This window comes from Passer domesticus, chromosome 10 (genome assembly GCF_036417665.1).
Source record: "Passer domesticus isolate bPasDom1 chromosome 10, bPasDom1.hap1, whole genome shotgun sequence".
NCBI classification, from domain to species: domain Eukaryota; kingdom Metazoa; phylum Chordata; class Aves; order Passeriformes; family Passeridae; genus Passer; species Passer domesticus.
The window spans coordinates 15068883-15096564 of NC_087483.1; the positions used below are offsets into that span (position 1 = coordinate 15068883).

A 27682-nucleotide genomic window follows, 5' to 3' on the forward strand; every position below is an offset into this window, starting at 1 on the left:
GTGCAGGGAAGGAACAAAGTCCTTGAGGCTCATTAATGAAGTCTATGAATTGAAAAGTACTAATTTAACACAAGGGTAGTAAGTGGAATGATGGCATCTCTTCAAATGAATTCATAAATTAAAAGGTATTTTACATTTTTAAGGGAACATTTTTGTTGTTTATAAAGAAATTAAGAAAACAGAAAACCTCTGAGTAAGACGTTGTAATTGGATTCACAGGTTATCACTGAATGCTCGTGTTAAATGAAGAAAATAACAGCTACAAAGGTTTTGAGCCTAAACTGAAAACTGTAGCAAGTCAGTCTCAAAGTCAGTTTAGTTCTTGGCAACTCTTCTAAGGACACATTGACTGCTCTCTGCCCACATGAAAGAAGAAACTATACTCAGTGCCCTCAATAAACTAAAGCTTTGGATATTCCAAGAAGGTGCAGAGAATATGGGAGAAATGTAGATTCTTAAAAATTGGCAGGTATTTCCTTTTGCACAGAAGAGAAGTCAGACTAGGAGAGCCCTTCTGGCCTTTAAATGGAGATACAGCTTAACTACATTTCAGGGGACTCGGGAGCACAGGCATCTGGACAAAGCAAGTTTTGGAAGAGTATTCTTTTGCATTACAGTTATGTATTTAATAAGACTTCATACTTACCTTTACTGTAACTTAGTATCTGTATCAAAATACCAGGCTGTTTCCCACCTGCTTCTTGTTCCTTTTTACTTCACATTTCTCTTCCTTCATATTCTTTTCTCCAATTGCCTGTCCCTTTCCATTGTAGTGTCCCCAGTGGCATTCTTTCAGTCTTTACTTGCATATCACAGTTCATTTTGTTTCCTGTTTCTTTTCACCATCACCATAAAATAGATACCTATCATGTGGCATTTTGCTACTCTGCCTGCACTACTGAACTTATTTTATAGCTGAGAAATTGGCACAGGCAATAAATAATTTGCTGGTTTATTTGTGCACCTTTAAAGTATGTGTCGCTGCTAAAACCAGAAAAGAGATCTCCTGCTTTACTGGACAAAGCCCTAATTTGAATGTTTTTCTTCTCTTTTACAAAACTGAAAGAACTTTATTACTTTAAAATTATTACTTCATAAATTTCAAATATAGCATACCCCTGCAGAAATAAACATACCACTTCCTCAGTGAGAGATCTGAAGAACAGTTTTGGGAGGCCTTTCTCTCATTCCCCATGGCCAGGCAGAGCTGTCAGATTCTCTGCCAGGGTTCGAGTTAGTCAGTGAGCACACTGGCACCACTGCCCCGAAATGGAAGCTCTGTTACAAAACTACACTCCTAAATCCACTCCCACCTTTTTCATACACCAGTTGAGTTTCATTTCTGTGGTTTTCTTGTCTGCATTAACTTGTCATGCCATGCCCCAAATTAGACATTGACCTGGCTTCCAATGCATTCTCTGCAGAGGATGCAGAAGACACAGAAGTGTCTCACAGAACCCACTGATCACGCTGTGATTTATTAAGAAATAATGAAGAAAGTGATTGGCATTAGTTTCAAAGCTTTGAATCGAACCCTTTGAGAATGGATGTAATTGGATTGCCTGATATTATAGGCTAGCAGATTAAAGAAGAATTCTTTAACTTTGTGTTATATTACAAAATATGCTGAAGATATTTATTTTAAAAAAATAAATCAAGCAGCCATTTCTCTGTTTGTAAAGGCAAGACAAGCAAGTTGACCACTTTAAAAAGCTGAACTATGACACACCTAGCCAGTTTCATAATCTATTTTGTGAATTAAACAATTGTTTATATGTGTGACATTCTCACTACAAGTTTAAAATCATATTTATTCATTATACAGCAATTCAAAGTGGAACCACTGAATGAAAATATGGAGGCCCTAATCAAAACTATTTGTAGACAATTGGTGCTGAAGTAACTTTATCAAGAATTTATCGGTGGGAAAAGGAAATTATCTGATTATCTGTTATTATTTGTACCACTACATTTTACCAGTTAATCAAATAATAATTAATTTTTTCATCTGCAACTTTTATTGCTGAGAATTGAAGTGAGTGGGCATTAAATAGGGTCTTGTTTCGTAGCAGTAACAGATTTTGTAGAGCACAAGGAACTGTCATGACTTTAAATTAAGCTTTCAGGAAATCTAACTTTTCACTTGAGCCTGCACAGGGTCATGATTTTTTTTTATGCCTGCATGAAATCACAAAAAGAAAGTAATTTTATTCTGTAAATGAGCATTTATTCCTCTTAAAGCAAATGGTTGACCTTGTTCATTACCACAATTACTGACCCAGTCAGAATTAAATGAACTCTACATTTAAACAAATATTCTGTAAACAGCAATGAATAAGGGCACATAACAGCAATTTAAATGCATCCATTTGGTGGAGTGAGTATTATAAAAGAGAAACTTACTTCATGTTAGAAATAATTTCCTGTCCAACTCAGCATCTTTGTATTATCTTTGTGCTTATTTACTTTTCATATCATTAGCACTGTGGCTTTGCCAGATCTTTTTTTAAATGATAACATCAGCTTCTCTCAGCCAAGAATCTCATTTGACATAATTGCTTCTCATATTAGAACTTTTTGGAAATGAATGTCGATTTGGCACATTTCTGAGGTGATGCTGAGGACTTTCTAGACATCAAGAACTAAAAATACACTTCCAGAAGAAGCACTGGTGAGCAGCTCCACCACCAAATGAAGGTTCCTAACTCAGCTGGTGACAATGACCAACACTAAGCCAGCAAGTCCATCCAGGGGACTTCTGAATTCAGTGGAGACAGTCAGGTTGTGTTAAACTGGAGGCTGGGAACGCTGAGGGTTTCTGGAATAAAAGATGGAGAAGAAGGTTCATCAAGCATTTAGAAGCCCTCAGAAACAACAGCTACTGAATAAAAATATTGTTATGCTACAGTATTGATACTGTGGGACACCGATGGGGATGTGCACTGATTCTTTCTCACCCTCCCTGAACCCACGTTGTGGCTGTATAATCATGGCCAAATGCATCCTGTAGGCAAGTCTGAGTATCTGCTGCTGAAGCCTGCCTGCTCCAGCACAGTTTGAGGGGCACGCTGCTCACTATACATCCCATATATTCTGGTTCACAACATCCACTGGCCAGAATCAGGAAATCAAAACATCCCTTCCTGCATTTGCTGCAGGGCAGCTGCAGTTCTGGCTGCTGCAGTTCTGGCTGCTGCTGTAGCAATGTGTAGTCGAGGTGCTGAAAACCAGCTGCTCTGCATTAGTATCAAGGCAGGCTCTTGTTTGGGCACTGTAATCAATGCAAATGCATCCTGGGTAGTTCTGAAAATAGCCATGGATGTGTGGGAGTACAGAGACATTAAAATCACCCTTCTTAAAGTCATCTGTAAATTAGCTAGGATAAATACAATCAAAATCTAACCTAGAGATTCTCTCTGGAAAGACTTTGCTTATGAATATATTTCATATTTAGGTCTGCCGAATCCACTACAGAAATTGCATAACTTTATTTTGGGATCTCATCAGGTGGTCCAAACTTCCTCACAGCTCAGTTGTTGGTTCCATAAAGTTATTCCATGCTTTAGACATCTTGATGAGATGCCCAAAGGTAAAAGCTAAGATTCCTAGGCTTTCTATAAACATTAACAGAGAGTGGCGACAGTTATAGGACATAGTTCAGAATAACAGCTAAATTAGGTTCATTAGGAGTATGAACATTCCCTCTTCCTTCATGACTCTCAAAATTTTATTTAGATGGTACAGTCCAATACTTAGGAAAGACAGAGGCCTTCTGTTATCCCTGAACTTTCAGAGATGCCCCAGGTACTACAACAGCACTCAAAATATGGTAGCACAGGTCTAGAGCCTTTTATAGCCAGCTTGTGTTGCTTTTGGACAGGTGGAATCCTGACCTGGCTCCTTCAATCCTGACATCTTCCTGAAATTCTTCTGGAGTTGGTGATCTGAAGAGTCCTGAAACGTTGCAACATCTTCAGAGTGGTTTGCAGCAGGAACCCCAGGAGCATAGACCCACTGCAGAGAACCTGGTAGGGAATTTCCACAGGCAATAAATTATCCTCACTCCCTCAACAAACAAAAATTAAGGTCCAACCAACTCAGCCAGAGAAGAGGTCTGCTGTTCATAATTTAGGCAGCAGGAAAATGCTCCACTGACAATACTTTATGACCTCTGAAAAGACAAATGTCTATGGTCCCAGACCCTCTAGCTGTGTTATATGATAGATTCCTTGACAGATTGCTCTGGAAATTTGGTGCTTGGAAAGCCAGGGCTGTTGTTTTAGAGAATCCTTTGGGGTATGACAGTGACAATGCTTTTGCAAGCCTGTCTCATTTTATCCAGCATTAAGAAAGGGTCTAATATATTTCATGGCACTGTTGGCATAATTGCTAGTGGCTTTTTTTCCTCTGACTCTTTCAAAATGAAGAATGTTACTCCTATACATCCTCACAGGCTGTGCATCATTAATGACCATCCAGGCCACAGCTGTGTATTTATTTCCATGCTGTTTCATACTGTCTCTCTGATGCCTTTTAAAGTCATTCCGTCTTCTCTTGAAAATGTGAATAAGAGACCAGGTGATTTTCTCCCAAAATAATCACATTCTGCAAGAAGTCTCCATGCTGTTTTTTTATACACAACTCTTACCTCTAAGGACAGAAGTACTTTTTAAATCCAAGTGTTAAAGCAAGTCAAAGACAGGAAGGTGATTCAGCCATGCAGTCACATTAGGATGAGATAACTCAATGCTTTCATACTGCAGGATAGCTATTTCATTATCTTTTGCTTGCAAGGGGAAGCAGCAGTTCTGATTAAACACTATTTTATCTGTGCTCTTTGTAAGCATAACTCAATGAAGATGATGGTATGATATGGCAGAGTTTTGAAGGCTTGTGCTTAAAAGCCATATATCTTTAAGGCTTGTACCTTCTGTGGATTCTCTCCTAATTAAGAACACCTGTAGAGGCCTGACCAGACCCTGTGGTTTGCAGCAAAACTGCCGAAGGGCTCTGAAAAGGCAGAAACTTTGTGTTGTCTTTTAACCTAAATTATAACAGGGTTCAAGCCTGTGCCAAGCAGAGTAAAACTATATAATTTATGAGCCATGAGGGCAGCTCTGGGCCCCTCTGAGGTGATTTTTATCAGTGCAGTAGCATAAACAGTTCTCCTTTACTTGAACATTGGGAAGAGGGAGCAGTGGAAGGCCTGCAGTATAAAGGGGATCCAGCCTGTGCCAGGACCTCTGTAGCCCACGGACAGCCAGGTAAGTGTGATTGCACTGCTCTGCTTTTTGAGCTGAGGAAAACTGTGCAGTGTGCTGAGACTGAGCATGGGCTGTGTGCTGTGGGACTGCAGGAGCTGCACTTCAAGGCCAGTGATTTGCTTTTTGCCGTTAAAATTTTAAGCTTGTTACAGAGGATCTTTTTTGATTCATTGTCTGCCTTTGTCTTGGAAGGCTCAGTTGTGCCAAACCTCACCAGTGGTGTAATGGAACTACCCACAGTATTACAAACTGCACTTGGCTGTAATGATGGGTTTGGGCCCTTGCTCTCTCTGGGTTTTGAAGTCGTATTCCTATGAGCAAGCAGGTGTTACTTTAGGACTGGTCCTTGAATCAAGTGGAAAACTGTTAGATATAAGGAGAACATGTAAAGATTTTTTTTTTTGCTATGTATTACTATTGTAATTATGTAGAAACCATAAATGTTAGTTTGTCAAAATGACACTATAGAGCAGAACTCGATCTATTCATGTCTTCTGTCAGGGTTTGAGGGGCTTTAGGACACCGAGATAATAAGATATTATTGCAGCTTTGTGTTCTTTTTAAAAAGTAGTACACACAAAGTGGGAATAGCCTAAAAATATCGGCTAACTGGAAACAGAACTAAGGCAGTGTCCAGCTGACCCACCTCCAGAAACAACAGACAGGTTCCAGGGACTTCTGGCTTTTGTTTCTGTCTCAGAAGGTTTGGGTTTTGTGGTGTGGAGGTTGGGAGGGAGGAAGAGGGAGCAGGTTTTTGTTTGGTTTAAACTGACATTTTTAGTCTAATCTTTATAGGAAAAGGGACACCTTGAAAATCTTAGTACTATGTTTCCTTATTGCATATCTCCACCAAGAATAGAGCCTTTGTTGGTATTGGTTCATGATGATTAAAACAGCTACAGCTGGTGTATTAATTAAAAAAAAAACCTTTGAAGTTGCTCTAATTTTTATTTTCTCTGTAACATTACATGCAGAGGGCTGCAGAAGGAGGGCTGGGGAGGTAAGTTTCAGGCTCAGCTTGCCAGCTGCAGCAGAAGGGGACTTGTTATTTATAAGCTTTTTCTTGATGAAAAGCTAGAGCTCTGCCCTCGTTAAGCACAGTCAGTTGGCACAGCTCTCCTGTGCTGCCCAGTCGTGCCCCCATAAGTCTGGGATAAGAAGCATTTGTTCCTAAAAGATTAAGAGGGAGACTCCTAGCAATGTTTTACAATGTTAAATAAGAACTGAGACTGGTTGTAGGTTGTCCTTGGACTTGAAACAACCAGGGTCACAGTTCTAGCCTGAACATGAGCTCGGTGCTCTCACCTTGAAGTTGGTCTAAATTTTAAGCCATTATGGTCTAAGATTACCTCTGTGGTTTAGATTGGCACAGTCTCAAAGGAAGGTATTTCCCTGCATCTGGAAAAAAAGTGGATGCAGCCAATGGCCTTTTAAAACACACTGCAAGAAAACTCTACAACAGCTTGAGGCATCATGTGTAGGTTGTTTAATTTCTTCAGCATAATTATCCTTCTAATGGGTGTGTGCTAGGCCCATAATCCTCCTTTCAGGATTCCACTAGAAGACTAAATGCTTGGCTAGTTCAGGCCAATGACTTCCATGGGATCTGTACTGTTCCTTTTTATTCAAATTTAATGTAATGTGTTTGTTCTGTAAACAGAAGATCAAGGTCAGATTTCTCTTGTAAGACTGAGCATCAAGAAAAGTTAATAGTTTTTAATAATAAATTTGCAATATGTGAAGTAGTTTATGTGATGCTGATAGCATTGCTCATAGTGTGATTGAATAATACCATAACTTTAGACAAACAACATCTTTGAAATAGACGTTATAGACAGAGCCCAGCAGGTTGTGTATAGGGGTTTTGTATAGGTTGCTTTGTATGGGTCTTCATTAACCAAGTAAATGTGCTGGTCAGTTCCCAGGGTAGGTGTGGCTCAGGAGTATTTTGTACTCATCGAGTTGTCTAATATCTGCCTAGACACTGCTTATTTCAGGATTACTGGTTTTTTACTCACATCATTTTTGCCTGACAGCTGTGGTGGTCCTAGTGTTGAGAAAGACATAGATGTCTCTAAGTAAGTGCTTCTCAGCTTATTTTCTGTGCTATTTGCATTTAAGACTCAGTGGTGTTCAGAGAATTGATTTGGAGCCATTCATAACTAAGATCACTATCTACCAATCTCTACCAAGATGTTCTGAGGATTTTACACTTCAACAAAGCCTCTTTAAAAGGCTCTGTGTGCCTAAAGTCAGATCACTGTGTACAGCAGTTCTTGTCACGGGACTGGACAGTGGAAGTCAGCCAAAATCTTTTACTTCCCTCAAAAGCTTCTGTTGGGTGTCCTCTGTCTTGACTTGGTGCTGGGGGCACTGTGTGTATCTTGTTGCTGTGCCTGTTCTCCAGATCAAACAGAATTAGCAGCTGATAAAACTGAGCAAACAAGCTCAGAAAGCCATAGGAGACCTCCCACCAGGATATGTGCTATAGAGATCGTGCATTCTGTGATGTGAATGGGCTGCACTCAAATGAGAAGATAATGTCTGTGTCAGATAAGTGCAGTGTGTTGCTGAGGGCAGAGATAAGCCTGTTCTGGAGCAGTGCACATTAAGCAGCTGCTGAAAGACTGCTGGGAGCAGACATCAGGCAGGTATCTTCACACAATCAGGGTCCCTGCAAGCAAAAGTAGTGCCATGACCTAAAAGGCCAAGAAGCCATGCTGAAAATAGATGGATCTGTGAATCACCAGCTTGAACCAACCTACACTCTGAGGCAGGAAGGACAGAGGGAAACCTGAGAGCTGGGTACTTTGCACTCCCTGTCTGTAAGGCCTTCAGGGGAGGGGATCACTTTCTGTGATAGTGAAAGATCCCTCAGTCATAATCCCACAGGAAGCTTAACAGTCAGTGTGAACACTTCCAATTGCTGTCCTACCACACTCCAGTCAGTGCTAGTGGCATAGCAGGTAGGAACAGTACAGCAGGGAGTTTGGGGAGGTCCATGAGGAAATGTCTGTTTTACTAGAAGAGAAGCACAGCAAAAATTGTAATCCTTATCTTCACTATCATCACCCCCAGCTGCACCAGAGAGCACCAGGAAAAGCATATTCGCTCATCCCATTGCTTCTGGTAGACTTGGCAGCATTAAGTTTGTGGTTGAATTCAATCTTAAATGCCTTTTCCAACCTAAATGATTCTAGAAGATGATCTGGATACTTCTATAAAGATGGTATTCTTATCTAGCTATGCAACTGGCCACAATCACAGCAGGTAAGAGTCTGGAAGATCAGGAAATGGCAGCATGGTTACCAGAGAAGGCTCAGTGCATCTTCTGTTGGATTTTTGTACCCTGTTTAATTATTTTAAAATTTATATTAAATACAGCACTGTTTTTTAGCTAAGAGAATTTCCTGGATGGCAGAAGGAAAAGCACCATTAGGACAGTGCCTGAAATCAGGACAGGCTGCTAGAACAGGGCAATGTCTGCTGTTGATGCTGCTGTTCACTGAGCCTCTGTAAGGCAAAGGAAGATCTGTAGGATGTCAGTGGATGACTGGATGAACACACATTCCTACCCTCAAAAACTGAAGAAAGAAGGCAGGACATATTTGGGGTTATGGAGGGAGGTAAACCTACTTTGTGCAGGAATGGCATGTTTGAAGAACAAGCCAAAAATGAGTTCTATCAGGTGTGGAATACACAGCACCAGGAGGCATAGCTTCATATAGCTTTGCACAGCTTTGGGTTTTCTTCTAAAGAAAACAACAGATAGCTGTCTCCTGGGTAACAGGAGAGGGGGAAATGGTGCCACAAAGACTAAAAATAATCAAATCTAAGGTATGAGTTCTGGCCATGCCCATTAAATTCCCAATAAGCCAGAAATAATCACGGCTTAGGTGACAATCTTGTTTAGGGGGCAGGGCTTGCTTATGCTCTTAGAACTGACTTAAAATGTACCTCGGTGATTGCACTGAAAGGCCTAGGAAAACTGAGAAAAACTAATGGTATTGTCTGTAAGACTTCTCTCATACTCAAGATGAACATTTAAATTTTGAAAAAATTCTACAGATTTCTTCCCTCCTTTACTTGGGCACTTCTTGTATAAGCTGCTACAGGTCTTTCTCTTTATCAAGACAGAAGTTTAACCCTGCAAACTTTCTTTACTCACTTTCCCTTTCAGCTAACCATAAAATTCCATGTGTGTGATGTAGCTAATGTTTTATGGGGTCAGAGCCACACCACGTTAGTAACTTTAATCTCTTAAACTCTTTGGAACTGCCTTTGGAACACTGTGGTCTGTGTTCCTTGGATGTTTCCATTGATGAACATTGCTTATTCACACTCAGCTTCAGCACAGTTCAGCTGGAGCTGCTGTGGTTTTTATCCATTATGCAACAGAAATGTCAGTGTGCTTCACTAAATGTTAGTGTGGTTTATGATTTCTTTTTAATCTGTGCTAATTTGGGGGCTACTTGGCATTAATACAAAGCTTGAAAAAGATAATTAGTGACTCAAATATTGTTGCCAGGTTTCTGTGGTTTACTTTTACCCATACAAAGCATTAAGCAATTAATCTCAAGGTCTTATGTATGGCAAAACAAAACAACCTCTCAGATGTGGCTTACATTTGTTTGAGAAAGACTTCATTGGAAATGAGGAATTTGAAAGAAAGATGAACAGAATATTTATAAACAACAACTATATGACAAAATGCTTCAGTAAGAAAAGGCTAAAGTTAGCATTTGCCAGACTTACCTGTGTTCTGGGTATTCTCAAGCACAGGTAAACCATTTGATAAATGAAATGAAAGATCATGTACAAATTGTCAACAGTCCTTACATGTGTATTTTTATAACATCTTTTTTTTTTTTTCCATTAAGACATTTTTCTCCATTTGAGAACATTTGATAGACATATGCCTCAGGTGAAAAGTTGTCATTGAAACTGGTGCCAGGTATTGTACAGATGAATTACATTGCCTCCAGTGAATGCTGAGCAAACAGGGGCTGTACAGCCTATGGCCACCAACACTGAAAGTGACTGTCCCTTTAGTGGGGGTAGACAGCCACAGAGCACCTGCAGTGCTGGGAACGTGTGATGAGCCACAGCACTGTGCAGGGCTAAAGCACTGGAATGCTGGGGGTTTTCTCATGCTGCAAAATGGAACCAATTCACTGGAAAACAACAGAAAAAGAAAACGAGATCTAAATATATTTTTTTTTTAGCTCTGTGTCATCTAAATATGTTGTGTATTTATAATTATGTGAGCCAGAATAAACCAGCTACAGACAAATGTCCAAAATTTTGGATTGCACAGGACAGTAACTGTTTGCATTCCTGGGTCAGGTACCATACCTTAGGCTTCCTCCCCTTCTTTGGTGAAATCCCCAAACTTTGCTTGAGACCATGCCGACAGATGAAGGGTGAGTTCTGTAAATCTTCCTGAACCAAATCACATCAGCCCCAAGTGCATTTTTAATGGGTCAAGATGACCAAGTGCCCTGTTGAAGTGCAGATAGATTGGCCAATGACCTGTGCAAAAAGCCAAGGCTAGGTGGCCACACAGCAACTCTGGAAAAGTTTTCCTCTCTCCTTGATGCCATTCCTTGCTGGAAATCAGAATGAACTCTGTGTGACAACATATAAAACAACAGATCACCAAATTATTTGAAGTTAACAAAAGTTTTGATGATATAAGTTGCTTTAAAAATATACCTGTGCCTTCAGTGCAAGTACAGCTCTTACATACCCTCTTTCCATCTGTCTAGGTGCATATTCCAACCTCATAAGAAGTTGAAGCATTACTCTTTTTTCTTCTGAGAAATTTGTGGAAATTAAGACAGAAAATGTTTGAACAATACCCTTGTTGTTACTGGAACATTTCTTAATTGTGGTAGTCCAGAGAAATCTTAGCAGAGTGTTATCAGAAGTGTAAAATTAATCCAGGTAAAATAGCTTTTGCAATGAAGGTAGCAAATGTTTTTGGATTTCCTGTCATGAGGAATGCTTTAAAATCTTTGTAGGGGAAATCAAAGAGACTGGGAGGAAAGAACCAGCAGCCAAATATTTTTGGTGTTTATAACAGGTGTGCAGAAGTTACATAATTTGCTTCAGCCTTTGCAAGTTTGATTAGAATGCAAAGACCTAAAATAGCCAATGTTTTTAGAATTTTTTTGCCTCATTTGTCACAGTTTTGGAGATACTGGACACTTTTAACCAATTTGGTGGGAGAGCTTTTAAATTTAGTGAATTTCCCCAGAGTTTTATGGGAGCCACTGTATGAGCAGGGAAGAGAGTTCCTATAGTGAGTGCTAGAGAAGTTGCCCATGGATATGTTTGGTGTTGCCCAGGCTGATCCTGATGAAGTTTGAGAAAAGCTGCAGGGGCTTCTCCTCCCATGGGAGGAGTTGAGTAGGAGTAGCTAAGGATGTGAGTCTGAGGGCAAGAACATGGCTTCTCTCCTTCCAACAGGATTGTTCTCTGTTGCTAATGAAGTAGTTTTTAAACCAGCTTTTTGCAACAGCTCATAAAGAGCTGTTCTCCTCTCCGAACTGTTCTACTGCTATTTAAAAAAGTGGAAATCTCACCTTGCTTCTTCTGCATGAAGCAATAGAGCTGTCTGTCTGCACCACAGCTTTCTTCTTTAATACATGTCACCCAAAGCTCATCTGTGTGGTCCCCCAAAACCCCTTGCCTACCTTCATGTTGCCTATTATCATAATATCATTTGAAATGGTTTGTCTCTGTAGTTAAACTTTATTTTTATCTCCTTAGGGATCTTATCTGTCCTACACTTGTGGCCCCATTTCCTCTTCTGGTGAGCCCCTGGAGTGCTTTATGCCTTTCCATGGAACTGTTTACAAGCTGCTTTTGAGGGCACAGCTGTCACTATAAGACTAAAAGTAATCCAAAATCAACTAAATATAGCTGTTCCACAGGGAACCATCTTTACTGATAAGGCCAATAAATTACAGGAAAAAATAGAGATCTAGAACATAGGTCCTGTACAGCCAAGATCTGAACAATGGCTAAAACAAAACAAGGTCCAATACAGCCAGGGAAAACCCAACAATGTGCAAACAAAGCAGTGCAGTTCAGGCAGCCTTGCCTTTCCTCCTGCCTAGGTGAGAGGCACTCTGGGCTTTTCCCTGCTGCCCAAAAGGCAGGATTACTGCTCTGTGCACACTGGGGGTCACAAGGAAGTCAGGGCTACAGTCAGTAACATGCCACACCAAATCCACCACTAGCTGTGCCAAGAATGGGCATGCAACAAAGGAATCCCACAACTCCTTAATTCTTTTCTGTGATGAAGTAAACTCTGTAGTTTCCCCCTGTTTAATGGGATTTGATGGGGGCAGGGGAACAACAAATTAAGAGTCACCTTTATTTCTATGCCTGCCATTTTCCAACAGTATGGAAATGAAAGCCCTGCAGTGACTTTGAGTTGTGGAAGGCCAAAGATTTGAAAAGGGACTGTAATAGGGGTGCTAGGTAAGAACAACAACCTTCAAGATGCCATGAGGCCCACAGTTCCAATATTTATTTGGGATAGGATAGATTGAATTACTATGTTTAACTGTAAAAGTAGGCACTCATTTGAATATTGTTGATATTAGGGTAAGATTTAGAAGATAAGAACTGTACCACCCATTGTGCTGTTCTCTCTTTGTTAGCCTCCAGAGTGAGAAGGATGCTGGGGTTGGATATCATTTTACATTCCTCTTAATGAGTGTAGAGGTCACTCATATATTTTTAAGTCATTAACATCATGGAAATAAGATTTCCCACAAAAAAAAATAGCAGCAGGAGAAGTTGCAGACTCATTTTCTACACAGTTTTGCACCTAGCTAGTACAAGGGTTGTTCCCAAAATTATAAGTCAAATTATAAGACTTTCATTTCACTTGATTCTTTTTCAAAATACTTTCTGACCTTCTGCTATAAACCAAAAATCTTTTTCCTCCTCTTCCTGAATGTCATACAATGTTATAGAATTGTTAAGATTGGAAAGAGCCTTTAAGATTATCAAGTGTAACTATCATAGAAAATAATATTCAAGAATTTAGGGAAAATGGACAGGCTGCTCCTGCATTCAGTGCCTGTCCTGATCCAAAATTAGCTCCACCAAGAATGGCCATCTTTTCCACTTGCTACTCTGAAGAGCTGTCAATAGAGCTAATAAGCGCTAGGAATTCTAAGGAAGCTGGGCACAATCAGCAAGTGTAAACCTATACCACAGCCAGATATTTAGATGCTGGGGCGGGAGGGTCCAAATGGCATTTATGAGCTTCTATCAAAAGCTTTTAACTTGGCCAAACTTGGATGGATTATTTTTTTCTCTTGAAACAGCACAGGATCCCTCCTTGACACGTGTTCCTCTCATTCTCTCATTTTCTTTTGTACGTACAGTCTGCTCTGTGAGACATAGAAAATTGTTACCATAATTCTTGGTAAATAGCTAGAGTTGGCAGAGCTTTACACACATTCTCACCCACACTCTTAAAAATAAAAGTCCAAACTCAGTCATGCGCTGGGCATGGACTGTTCAAGCCCAAATGATAAACATTTATGTGCCTTGTGAGAGAGGAGTGATGAGCAAGCACGTGAATACATTTTAATATAGTAGCTTTGACATTAACCATTTCAGATTTATGCTTTATCTGTTGTGTTCACTTACCTTTTATGAGACTGGTTACGTGAGAGGGACAAATTAGATTTTATTCTTGGAGGGTTTACATCTTAATATCTGAAATGCAGGATGCTTTTGAAGAGTGTTTAGTACATATGGGAAAATAGTATAAAACACAGTATCTGTTTCTTTGTAACTTCATATCAAATATTATTCATCTTGTGAAATAGTAATAATAATATTTTCTTTCCTCGATTTTGGTTCATCATCATTAATAAAATGTATGTAGGTCAAACGAGATTTTCACTGACAGTTGCATAACCTTATAGAGTTGCTGCTGGCTAAAAATAAGCAATTATCCTCCCAGTCTCTCTCTTTTTTTTTTTTTTTTTTAACTAATGAAGACCTAGGAAAAAGTAAGTTTTCAGCATGTTCTTGGCTGGACCTTTAGAGATGACAAGATAAAAGTAGCAAAAACTCTTAACATTAGCAAAGGAAGCTATTAATCTACCAGGCCACAGAATTTATCAAATGAGTGAGCTGAATATAAAGGTGAAAGAAATATAGAGTACCAGATACTCTGAAATGTGGTGCTGCTGGAAATGGTGCAAAGGTAGTAGAGATGGTGAATAATTAGACGTTAGTAAGGTATAATTTCTTTGTGTTTTAGAAGTGATAGCACAGAGGCAGGAATCAGCTGGAAGTACTGCACTGGGTATTTATTCCTGTCTAGGCTAATCAATAATTGTTTTCCTAATGAAGTCTCCAGAGGTAACCCTGCTGCCCTGCACAGCACTCTGTGCACAGTAACAGTGAATCTCAAGAGGGCCAGCACACCTTGTGCCCATCTGAAGCCTCCAGGTTTTTGTGTTGCTCAGAGAACATGGCTTCTTACACAGCCTGGCCCATCAAGAGATTACAAAAACTCCCCCCATTTCTGTTTGGGAAGTGAATTTTCTGCAGAGATGAAAACAGGATGTAAACCAGCACATGTTCTGCAGCACAATGTGCTTCCACTAAAAACCCCCTGTGGGAGTGTACACAGATTTGGGCCAGAGGGAATCTTGATAGATGGAGCAGTAAGTTCCCCTTTCTCTTTCCAGTTTCTCTGTAGGAGAGCAAAGCTTTGAGGGATTATCTATCACAGCAGATGCAGTGGGGAGGAAAGGAGTTGTGGAAGAGATGCTTATTATAAGAACTAAGTGAAGACACATATTATCTCTAGCACTACAGCATCCCATTTCCTGTATTCAAATATTTATTAACATTACAACTGAGCCACAGATGTTCAGCTTAAATGTTGGTGTAAGGAAATTAGAAGGCTGGAGTCAATAATCTTCCAGTTTACAAGTTTTAAGGAAATAAATCAAGGATAGTGGAGAATGAAGACAAAATTGGGCCAGTACAAAAGACAGTATGGGAGTCACACCCAGACAACATTCCAGCAATCTTATGCAGAGCAGGAAATTATCTTGAAGGTCTTGGGGCTCTTTCTGTTCCAGTGAAGTAATGGAAATGGACATGGAGAAGTATTTAACTCCTTGACCTACAGGTGACTTGAACCTTGCTATTACTTCAGCTAGTGGTGATCTACTGACATGAAGCTCACAAAAGACGTAGTAACATGGTCATGGCTCGGACAGGAAACAGATTTCTGCAGCAGGAAGGGAATCAAGATCTTCAGGGGTGGCCCTGGTGGGCAAGGGAAGGACAGAGAGCAAAACACAGCAGAAAAATGATACAGCACACATGTAAGTGACCTGATAATGGTAAAAGCACCACTCTAGGTGCACATTAGAGTCTACATGACCAAACACAACAGTGAAAGAAATCTTACCAGTGCCCCACTGAATGAGCAAAAATCAGAGCCTGAAACAACTACAAAAAACAGAGCAGTTGAAAGTGATGTGTTGGCATGTGTGAAATCTTGAATTGTTCCTTCATTTTCCACCCTCATCAGTCAGATTCCTTTTCTTCTGGTTTTGCTTGCCCTCTCTCCCCAGTAGAATTCCTTTGTGGTCACAAATAATTAGTCAAGTTTCCTCAGTATCAATTTCCTTATTATCTGATCTTCTTTTAATCTTGCAGCTGAGAAATGATAACATGGTAGGATATCATACGCGTAGGGCTTTTTCTTGTCACGGTTTGGGTGACTTGGGGTTTTTTATGGGCTTAGTTTTTTGGTTTGGTTTTTTTTTAAAACAAGGCGCACACAGATTATTCTATCTCACGTTAGTTCTGCTCAGTCCAAACCAAAATATGCAGCACTAGATAGTGCCTGATCTGAACACTGATGCATGCAACTGGTTTTTGATTCAGTGTCAGTGTAACTGAGGAGAACGAGCACCCCTCCAGAGATGTATATTTACATCATTAGCATCTAGACAAGGCAGCTGAGATCAGCTCACTCTTTCTCTAAATACAATGCTCTCTAGAAAGCAAGGCCATAAAACCTGATGATTATTATGAAGATTAAGGACAATCAGCCCTTAATTAATGTGTTGGGGAGCAGGACGCAAGTTGAAAATCTGAAATATGAGAAAGCATATTCAAACTCTTTGTTCACAGACTGGCTGAACTGTGGTTTCAGCACACAGCAAAATTACAATCTTTTAGAAATAGCTGTCTGCCAAATGACTCTCAGTAATATCTGCATTGACACTTTTTGTCTGGCCTTGTAGTCAGGTAATGCAGCTTAGACAGAATTGTGTGGAAAAATACATATTGTGTCTTGCAAGAAATCTGCTTCCATTTAGAAACACTGATAGCATCAAGGAAACTGAATTGACAAATCATTTTATTGACTCTTCAATGTAAAACTCAAATGAGAACTGAAAGTCTTAGAGCATTAGAGAAATAAATTCTCGTGGTTTTTTTACTGAAACATGGGACATTGTGGTAACACCTCAAGCACAGGCGCTGAAGCTTCCCAAGATACATTATGAGTTTTACAGTCAGAACATGTGTAAGGGAGAACTGAAAGTCATCTCTTAAGCTGAAAACTCCTAACTAGAGGAAGTTCATTTCACTGCTTCTCTCTGCAGTGAACAAGGCACATATCATTTTACACTCCACGTTACAAATTAGGGGCCTTTAGAGAAATGGCATGTGCAAGGGACTGGGTAGTGAAAATCCAACACATTTAGTTGGAGAACAGGTGGGCAGAAACTTGAGTCCATAGGCTTTGAAGAGTTCCATGCATGCTTATTTTATGCAGATAAATAATCTTGTTTACTTCATGAGTACCTCCTATAAAGCTCTGTAAATATGCGTGAGCAAGTAAAATGCCTTGTGCTGATCCTGCAGGGACTGTCTGCCCCTGCTGTAGGGCAAAGCTGCCTGCAAGCCTGTATCACTGCCTTTAAATCCTCTGTGTGTGTGTGCATTGTTATGTGACAGCACTGCATCCCTGTGAGCATTCCAAAGCATTTATCCACTTCTGAGAACACTGGATGGCTGACCTAATGGTAAGCACACAGAAATGTGCAGAAATGAGCTGCTGGACTACAGGTTAAAAGATTTAATAAATGGGAATTTTCACAGTCAAGTTGCAATAAATATTGTGGGTCTTCAGTAACAGTAGATTGAATCTTACTGTGGTGTGAAACCTAACTGCAGTGTACTTTAAAATATCATGAGGTACCATCAGCAGTAATTCTTGCTAAAGTTGCACTGGAGGAGGTGAATAAAGTTTAGTAATTGGGCCTTTACTCGAAATGTAAACATATGATTTAACAGATTGATGGAACAGATTATAGACATAAATAAACCTGGATCATGTTACTTCTTTAGAATATTAACTGAGGTTAACAAATGCTGCATGAAGAAAAAGAAATTGCCTGGGATTCCACTGTCAGCAGTTTAAAATGCTTTCACTGCTAATCTCGTGACAAGCATACAACCAACCCCAGCTGGACCTGGGGCTCTCAATTGTGTTGGCACTGTGATTGTTGGAAACTGAATTCCAGGCCCATCTCCTTGCTGCTGCCATGCCATAAAGGGGCAATTTTTATATCAAACTTATAATGCATTTGTCATCCTCTAGATGTTAAAGAATTTTAGCAAGTGACATGTGAGTTAGAATGTCAGGATGAATAAGGTATGAGCTTGGAAACAAATAAACTTTAAGATGCCTTCTAGCTTTTTGACTCCAAAGGACTTGAAGCAAGGAAACAACAACAATCACATCCTGTTTTGTCACTTAGTCATGTCAAGTGCCAGTAGCCATTACCATTCCTTCAGCCTTTCTGTCCATAGTCCCAGCTGTTCCCATCATTAATTAAGCCAAACAGGCTGGCTCTATTTAGAACTCCGTAGCTATAATTCACCTCTTAATACCTGTAATTAATCATACCTTCTTGAAATTCTTCTCTCCACTGGAAATGGCACTGGTAACCAGACTGCTTTTTGTTTTTGCTCTTGTCTCTTTCTATATCTGTTTGATTTGTTTTATGAGTAGCAATACTTCATGGATATGGGCTGAAAAGTAAAAGTAATTTTAAGTGTCAGGCAGAAGAATTTAATTCAAGGAATTGAATTTTCAAACATAACTAGTGATAGATTGCAAGGATTTTGTTGATGTTTTGTTGTTCTAAATTTTAAATGCTCCATAATATTTGGTTCATTTCTGTGTTTCACAGATAATGTTTTATCAAGAAAAGTTAAGAGATCAAATAGTTTACAAAAGTATAATGACCAACTGTGTTTAGAATTGGTCATTATCTGTACAGCAAAGTGGGAAATTCTGAGGGACTAGTTTTTAAATTGACTACCTGAGCCATGTGATCTAGCTAAGCCTCCAAAATATGAAAAGTATGCTTAATCTGGTAATGACTTTTTTGCTCTCTTACTACCAAGGCAATATAATTAGTGCTGATCTCTGGAAAGTTTCTCTCTGAAAACCACTTAACTTTACTCTCAATAGTATGCACAAATTCTCCCTGAAACCTCTGTAGCAAATATTAAGGCTGAGATTTTTGAGTCCAGTAAAGCCCAGATGCCCAATGTCTACTGAAATCTAGCTCCAACAAATGAACTTTCACAAAAGGCCCAGCATAATAAGTTGTTTTCCAGTACTTTCAATTAAAGACACATTTTGACTTGACTGTGGCTGTAGCTGCAATGACAGGAAGCTGTGATGTTTAAAATAGAACTCAATAATTTATTGCCAGCATTACATCTTCCTGACACCTTGGTGTTCCTCTTGTCACCCACCCCTCATCTGCTGCAGCTCTTGAAAAGAGCCAGAAGGATCAATGCAGAGAGTGGCACCTCCAGCCTTGGGCCCATCTCCCTGCAACTGAGATTATTAAGTTCTTCTCAAACTGCAGTGAACTTGGCAGGGGGCAGCTTTCCATGTTCAGCATCAGAATATCTCCTGTTGTACCACATTTCTATCTAGGCCTGCCGAGGGTTGGGGGTTTTGGGTTGGGATGGGGTTTTTGCAGTCAGCTTGGCAGTCAGGGTGTGTTATTGGTACTGCAGAGAAGGGATAACCATGGTTAGTCAGTGTTTGAACACCTCAGTCATGTCATTAACTCACCTAGTTAACTTGCTTTCCTAGCTGGTGTGGGGGAAAGGTTTCCCTTGTACTCCTTATCCAGCCTCTGTTTTGGAGTTACTGTGTGGTGCTGGTGCTGTGATATTGATGCCTCTTACATCATAACTTATTCTTCCATTCCTAGTTTTTCTATGGTGAAAAACTAGGAATGGCAGAATAAGTTATGATTTTTCTATAGTTTTTTGAGGTTGGTTTCTTTTTTTTTTTTTTTTCCTTAGTGATGCTGGCTTGCTCTCAGCTTCGTTGATGGCCTGTAATTAGCTGTAGGTTTATATGGACCTACAGTTAGCTTGGACTCAGCATCATAATTCAAAGTATTCTATCCTTAGCTCTCCTAATAGCTTCTCCTAAATGAGTTCATATATATGTCACTTAATAATTATACATAATATATATTGAGCAAACCTGGCAGTATATACACTCACAGCTTCTTCTGGACTCTCCAATGAAAATAGCTTTATTCTGTGTAATTTTGGGGGTGTGGTTTGGAGGTTTTGAGTTGGGTTTTTGGTTTCGGTTATGTTTCAGATTTGTTTGTTTGGCTTTTTTAAATGATCCTGCTAATCTGTTGTTGTTAAACCCAGATGATGCTGGTACACGTGACAGCCACTGAATGTTAGTGAAGCTATTTCTGTGTTCTTAAATTACTTTGTTTCAGTCCAACACCACTATAAGCTGGTAGTTTTCCCACTTATGGTCACTGATGCAGAGAGTTAATGCAATACCTCCATATTTTCCCACTGCACTTGGGTCCATCTTGCAGGTACTTTCCAACATGTAATGGTGCCCAGTTCTAAGCTGAATGCTTATCTTCAACCCACCATTCAGGACAACTATTTTGAATGGTAAAGCTTCCAGCATCAAAAGAAATCATGTGCATGTTTGTGTGGGGCCATCACTTGTTTGCTGTCTGGCAAACACATCCATATGCCATATTACATCAGTTTTTGTGTTTAAACACTCCACATAAAACTCCCACCTAACAATGGTCAAGATCTGTGGAGCTCCAGTCCATAGCTAAGGTCGGCACTTCTCATAGCTGAAGAGTTACTCAGATTTTGTTTGGGCCCATCTCAAAAAAGTCCATGCTAAGAGAAATTTTCCACCTTTTTTCTGCTGCCACTCCCTCATAGCATTTAAAATGTTTGCTTACCTTGGGGCTCAGGAGGGAAGCAGTCTTTCCAGCCAAGCTGCTGTGTTAGCCTTTAATCAGTTGTGGGGAGGAGCCATAGTTAAAACTTTTACTTTTTTCCTAGATTGATGACTTCCTGGCTTTCCTTCTTTCTTTGTTTCTTGCTTACAATCCCAAAAGTGTGCTTTTGGATCCACTGAAAGGTGCAGAGGGCTTTGGAGGCCCATATAGCAAAGATTAAGGACATTTCAGCAGACTTCAATTTAGGAGCTAAAGAGAATAGCAAAGGTTAATCAGGAGACTGCTTTAATCAAAAGTTTTCTAGTCTGTACTGGTGAAAGTCTAAAACATATAAACTGATCAATAGCTTTAAAAGCCAGATGTATTCTCTTGCTTTTAAGCTTTTTCCAAAACAGCCCTTTCCAAAAGCAGATTTTGCTTTTGAAACTTTGGAAACTGCAGACAAGCTTCTAGATTTCCATCCAGTCTGTAGCAGAGCTTGTACTTATTCTATCTTCTTTCTGTTTTGGGCATGCTAGAAGGAGATTAAGAGCCTAAAGAAGCTGCATTTCTCCAGAACTGTCAGCATAATTGTCCTGTGCTCCAACAAGGCATTTCTACTGCCTCTGAAACTGCCTTTCTTGGACCACGACATTGATTTAGTTCCAGCTGCTTTAGCATGACAGGCAAGACCACCTTATTGACAGATATTGGGGCTTACTATAAGAAAACACATACTCCATAAAATAAAGATGATGATCATAAGCTTGGGGAAACAGCTGAGGGGATAACAAAAGGCTTCAAAGTGAGTGGAAGAAAATGTCTTTTCCACTGGAAGATATTTTCACTTTTTACCAGAAATTACCGAACTCTTCCCAGGGCAGCCACAACTCAAATCCATTGCCTGTACCATCCTCTCTGTCCCCTACATCCAGTGACAGCCAAAGGCAGTGAGGAACAGCTGCTATGGCCAGTCCTACAGAGCCACATTTGCTCAGCAGCTCTGCCTTCAGCTCCAGAAGTGCCCCCAGGACCTCTGCACTATGTTCCAGTATGTAACGTAGATAAGGCAGCAAATCATCACACTGCCTCATCTTCAAGTGAAGGCTTTTCCAGTTTAGGACTCTTGATTGCTTTGTCCCAAATGTTTGTTTCCCTTGTCCCTTTTTTCCTAACTCAAAAGTTGGAAACATTGTCAGGAATGCATTCCTTCAGAAAAGGACAAGATAAGGTAATATACAGTGCCACTAAATCTAGTGACCTCCATAAACTTCCTATGAACACATTCAGTTTGCAGAAATGCTTTTTAATTCAGCTGATTGAAGAGCATGTAAACAGACAGATAATGCTCAAACTGTGTGTACACATGGGTGTAGATTTTAAGGATGGAAGAGAGAGCATAAAAAAATCTTAAACTATACAAGTATTTTGACTAGGCTTTACAAACTCCTTTCACTTTGGACTTTGGCCCAGAGTGTAACCATATTATGATTTCTTGGCATGAAACTACAGCTCTGATGGTTTAATTCTTCTGTGAATGACTAACACTCTACCAAAATCTTTGTTTAAACACAGAAGAATGCGCGACCTTCAAACAAATCATTTGTCAGTACCTGAGAACCTGGCTAGGAACAGTGCAGGAAGCACATGGAGCTGGGCATTGTACCATGAACACCATCCCTTCCTTTTCTCCTGCCTCATGCCATCCTCAGGCCCTCTCTGATTGGTGTCACTGCAGGGAAGTACCTCCACCTTACTCTTTGTGAGAACAAAGGGCTTCACTACGTGTTTGCAAACCAGTTTACTTCTTGCAGCCTTCCAAAGTGGTTCACCAGGTGGTGCTTTTCTTGCCAAAAGGGAGGCTAAGCTCAGTTCTTGGGTTCCTGTTGACTTCCAGACTCACTGGGAACTGGATGCCCTTATCCAGAGTTCTGAGTAAAGCAAAAAGATGCATCCTTGGTTACTAAATATTTGTTATCTTCCATCACCCTTCAGCTGCTCTTTGGTAAAATAGGTAGGTGGTTGTAATAGGTACCTGCTTGGGGGAATTCCAAACAGGAAAACAAACATTTCCATAGTTAGGTGAGTTCTTTCCCTGCTCACAAAAGCCTAGGTTTCAAATACACTGTTAGCATGAAGTTTGGATATTCATGTTGCTGCTTTCTGAACAGGAGTTAAATAGGCTTTGCACTACAGTGGGGAAGAGTGTCTGGTCTGGAGAGGGAGACAGATATATTGGAATTTACACCTACACAATTCAGAAAATGCATTTCTTCCAACCCATCAATAGCCTTGCACATTGGCAGCTTCTCTGTCAAAAAATTGGCTGGTCCAGGGACAGCTACTGACAGCCAGCTCAATCCAGAGAGCTGCTGGATGAGAGGAGGTGGCATCCTCCTCACCCTGAGAATCTGCTGAAGCCCCAGATTTCAGATGACTGGGCATCAGCACTCTGCTTTGACTCCTCTGTATGCAATGAGGTCCTCAGCTACTTTCCTGCAATGCTAATTAGCCAAATCCATATGCAGTGCTGCTGAGTGCAGCAGCTCCAGGTATTGGCTCTCTGGAGATGACTTTGCCCTCAGAAAATAGTCCAGATTTTAATCAGACTGTGTTAGTGAGTTAAAGCCACTCTGTAGCTTTAGGTGGCCATTGATAATGACCTTGGTGGAAGACTGTCCTAGCTGCTTGGGATCTTGCTCAATCTCACTTCTTCACCTGGTGGGCATCCACATGAAAAAACAGAGAACACTTACAATTTTGTGATCCTTCAACACCAGGCTGGCTACCTGGTTGTGAAATGCAGAGGATGGCAAAAGCTGCACTTGATAATAAGCATATTAACTATTAAATGCATACCCTGCAGCATGATGTTCTTTCCAATAAAACAGGCAGCAACAAAACCAGATTGCTCTGGATAGGGAGCATGCAACAGCCCAGACTGGATTTTGGCAGGATGAACATCACAAACAGTAACAGGCCCCCTCTTGTAAAAAAAAAAAAAAAATACATTAAATTGTTAATGTCACTATATAATCAGAGCTTTGATCTTGATTCCAAGAAAAGAAACCTCAATCCAGCAGTTGAAATCTCTACAGCCAGCACAGGCATTTGGTATAATAATGGCACAGAATAAGCTCCATGGTGCTGTCTGCTGCTAGCACTCCCACTCTCCTTGGCCTAAACTTACCTACTTAATCTAAAAACCTAGGAAGTTTGAATTTTATTGATCACCAAAAATCCTTAGAGTTTTTAAATGAATTCATTCTAAAAACATGTGAGAAGCCTCCATTCTCCAAGAAAGGATGTTCCATGGCAGATTCTAGCCATCACTTCCCTTGCTTCCCAAGCAAATCTGAAATGATTACAGCAAAGTTTACTTTGGTATTAATTTCCTTAATGGATAGCACTTGTTCTTTCAGTGACATGTCAAATCCTAAATGTTCCAAATCTTACCTTTATGAAAACAAATTAATTCTATTGCTGCTTCTTGTGTGAGAGCATATAGAATCTGGAGGTTCTCTGGCCATCCTCCAGACAGGTAAAAAAAGGCTTCCAGGACTGTACTTTTAGGGTATGTGGGGTTTTGTTAAACAGCCTGTGCAGAACTCAGCTGGTAAATGCAAGCTGAGTTACAAGGGCAACTGAGTGACAGCAATGCAAGGAAATATTCAACAAGTCAAGACATTGAAAATGACTGGGATTTACAGCAAAAGTTAAGTACTGTGTGTCTTCAGTATTCAGGCCTTAAGTAACAGCTTTGCTTTTGCTGTAAAGGATTCCTTGCATAGCTCCTATTTTAGTTCCTGAGCATTCTGAAATATATTTGTATCTCAAGTCTGGTTTGTGGTGTATTTCAGAAAAAGGACTGCATCAAGGGAGATCTAAAAAAGCACAAAATCAGGCCACTGCTTATGTTTATTATGTGAGAGGTAATTTGGGCATTTCTTCGCTGGAATTCACCCTCATTAGTGATGCTTTCCCAAATTATTTTGGCTGCTTTAGCTGTCTCTTTAACAGAAGATGTGTCTAATTTACTTGCCCTGCACTCACATCTGTTTCGTTCTTATCAGCAAATATCTATTCATTGGGCCTATCTAACTCTTTTACATCTATCTGCATTAAAATGTGTCACTCATTAACTCAGGGTTTGTACATAAATTAACGCCTCTTGTATGTCCTGTAGCAGTGTTATTCTTTCTGCTTATTGCATCACCTAAAAATAAAATTACATTTCATTTATAGCAGATATCTAATTCATATCCCTTAACTATTTCTTCATTCAATCAGTCAATTTTTGCAATTAGATTGTGTTTGAAGTCCTGTGAGTTTGACAGAGTATTTGTATTCTGAACATTCTGTTTCCAAACTTGACAGGTGTGGGGGGCTTTTTGTTTGGGTTTTTCTGTTTGTTTGTTTGTTTGTTCTTTGTGCAAGAAATAAAAGGTTTCTGACTATTTTGTAATAACTTTGAGAATTATTTAGATAGAAAACTCACAGGTCTACAAACCTGGACTGTATTAGGCTTAACCCTGTAATGAAAGTCCAGCATCTAGAAGACAGTTCAATATTTAAATATTAATTTTTAGTAAGCTACTTGTTGTTATTTTCTGTCCTAGAAATCTACTTGAGAGATAATATTTGAGCAGTTCTTCTAACTACTCTGTAATCATGATGATTTTTTACTTCTTGAGTACTAAAATATTCTCTATGTAGGAATGTTCATATTTGCTTTTCACAGAATTTAAAAATCTTCCCACACATTTCTTTTATTACAAGAAATATAATTTCTGGTAATAAAATAAGATGTTCATGGCAAAGCACTATATTATACAGAGAATGCACTATTGCAAAAATGAAAGGTAACCTCTATCATCTACATTAGGTCTTGAAAATTAATGCTGATCTATAATCTTCACCCAGGAGAAATGTAATAAGTCTTTACAAACAGTTGCATCAGATTTCTAGCATTTTATCTAAGTATGTAACTCTACCCCAGCTGAATGACTAAATACTTAGCACTCGATTATGGGTTTGTAATGGAGAGCATTTCATTTGTTTCAGTTACCTGTACAAATAATTCTAATCTACAGATCACTTGCCCTGGTTTGAATAATGTTCATATTTGACACAGCAAAATGCATGCGTCTAAACTTGGCTTGCAGTGTTGAAACAGCTTGTTTAGACAGACAGATATTTGATGGATATTTAGTATCTCAGATATATTTATCACACTAATTCTGTTTATAATACTAATTCTATTTAGTTAAATGTGCACTTTTTCCAGCATGTACACAGAATATTAGTATCATGTCTGAGCAAACCACCTGTAATTAGTTCCTGTCACAACTGACGTAAAAGCAACAGGAAAGAAATTAACTCTCGTAATTCTTTGATAGTTGATGTTCTATTGTTTGATACAAGAAAAAAAGGAAATAATTTATTACTATTATAATCTTATTTCTGTAGCATAGAAATTGCCTCAGAATTACATAACCATGTCCTTTGCACACTTAGGTGCCCTTTGTAAATCATCTCAGGGGAATCCACTAAGCCACTACTGGCAGTCAGAGGTGGGAATTTTACGTAGTTTTTTCCCAAAAGTGCCCCTGTTTCATGGTCAGTTCCTGGCAGCAGTGTCATGTAAACATCCTCCACGTGTTTTAGACCTCCTTCTCCATAAAATATTGTCCCAGCAGTCTTCTGTGGCACTGCTGTGGATGGAGAGGCTTGGAGAATGCTTTACATTTATTAGAGTAAAATCTCCAGTCTCTTTTGCCTCCCTGTGAAGTCAGAGTCCACCTCCAGGACCGGCAGTAAGTATAGTAGGATATCTTATTTCTTTCTGTTATTCTTGCTGAGCAGACAGTATGTTACCAGACAATGAAATGGTGAAACATAAAAAAACTTCTACAGAATTCTTAAGAAAGCTGCAGATGCAGAATGAGTAATTAAGTTTGCTCCAAAATTCTAAACTCTAAGGTCATAGGTGTAAACCCAAGGATGAAAAATTGGTTTACTTTATAAATTAAGAGTTACAAGAAATCAGTTAGCTTGTCCTGTCCCACAGATTGTGAAATATCAGGGAGAGCAAAGAGAGAGAAGTAATCCTTCAGTTCATAAAGAAAAGCAATAAACATGGAAATATAGGCTCATACTTTTAGATTAAAATTTGTTGTAGGCATAAAATACTCCTCAAAGAAATTGGTTCTCGAGTGGGAAACATGCTATCAGATGTAATAATGATATATGGGACCATGTCTTGTATGCATTCAAAAGTGCTGTAACTTTTGCAACATCTTCACTTGGGAGGGCTGGCTGCTAAAGCTCTAAGCAGAGCTTGATGAGATGAAAGCATGTTGCACTCTAAATGCACTTAGCAGCTCAAGGCTGGCTCCCAGTATGTGCCTTTTACTTTGCAAACATGGAGCTTGATAAATAAAGACCTGCTGGATGATTAAAAAAAAAAAAAAAGAGTAGGTACGTATGGAATAAGAGAAGAATAGAAGAATATAGCTGGATTAGCTGTACTGTGTTTGAGCAGCACTGAATGAGAGAAATATGCTGTCAGTGTGTTCATCACCAGCCTTTAATGACATACCATGACTATTTTCCCATCGTTCATGTATAGAGTGTTAATGGCAGGTGCTCAGAAGCAGTTCCAAAAGAAACGAGCAAACTACATCACTTCCTCTTGAACTGATCTCCAGGGCTGCTTTAGACATTAAACAGTTTAGCAGTAGTGTTAAAGTGGTGGAGCAGAAGGTTACATAGTCGTCCAAATGGATTCATCAAACACCTCAATTTAAAAAGGTTTATTATAAATTGGTTACACTCTGAAGCAGGGAATGTTTTTAAGTGTGCATAAAAATGATAGAAAAAATGATTTTTTTTCTTCTTTTTTTTTGTTAGATTAAGAAATGTGTTATATAATTAAAAATTTAATTTGCCAGTGGTGCACCATCTGTAGCTAAAATCAAGCAAAGGTAAGGGCTACCACCTCAAGTCAGATACCAGATCTAGGGGTGGCAATATCATCCCAAAACCAACTTTTGGAGGGAAAGGGTTCAGGGAGCAGAAGAGGCAGTCTTCACAAAT

General features: G+C 39.5%; 1 protein-coding gene and 2 long non-coding RNA genes across 3 annotated transcripts in view; 2 read left to right on the plus strand and 1 right to left on the minus strand.

Annotated features, from left to right (window-relative positions):
* The window catches only part of LOC135308677 (uncharacterized), a 96680-nt gene extending 92662 nt beyond the window's left edge, over positions 1 to 4018 (plus strand). The window contains exon 3 of the long non-coding RNA XR_010369063.1: positions 3881 to 4018. This is a non-coding gene — a long non-coding RNA (uncharacterized LOC135308677). The remainder of the gene's footprint in view (positions 1 to 3880) is intronic.
* Positions 4019 to 4982: 964 nt separating this feature from the next.
* The window catches only part of SLC39A10 (solute carrier family 39 member 10), a 73589-nt gene continuing 50889 nt past the window's right edge, over positions 4983 to 27682 (plus strand). The window contains exon 1 of the mRNA XM_064433913.1: positions 4983 to 5264. The gene's annotated coding sequence lies outside the window, so the exon portion shown is untranslated. The remainder of the gene's footprint in view (positions 5265 to 27682) is intronic.
* LOC135309431 (uncharacterized) lies at positions 16785 to 22257 on the minus strand. Its single transcript, XR_010369705.1, has 3 exons — positions 22198 to 22257; positions 20606 to 20854; positions 16785 to 18371 (listed from the first exon to the last, which is right to left on the minus strand). It is a non-coding gene; the product is annotated as an uncharacterized LOC135309431 (long non-coding RNA).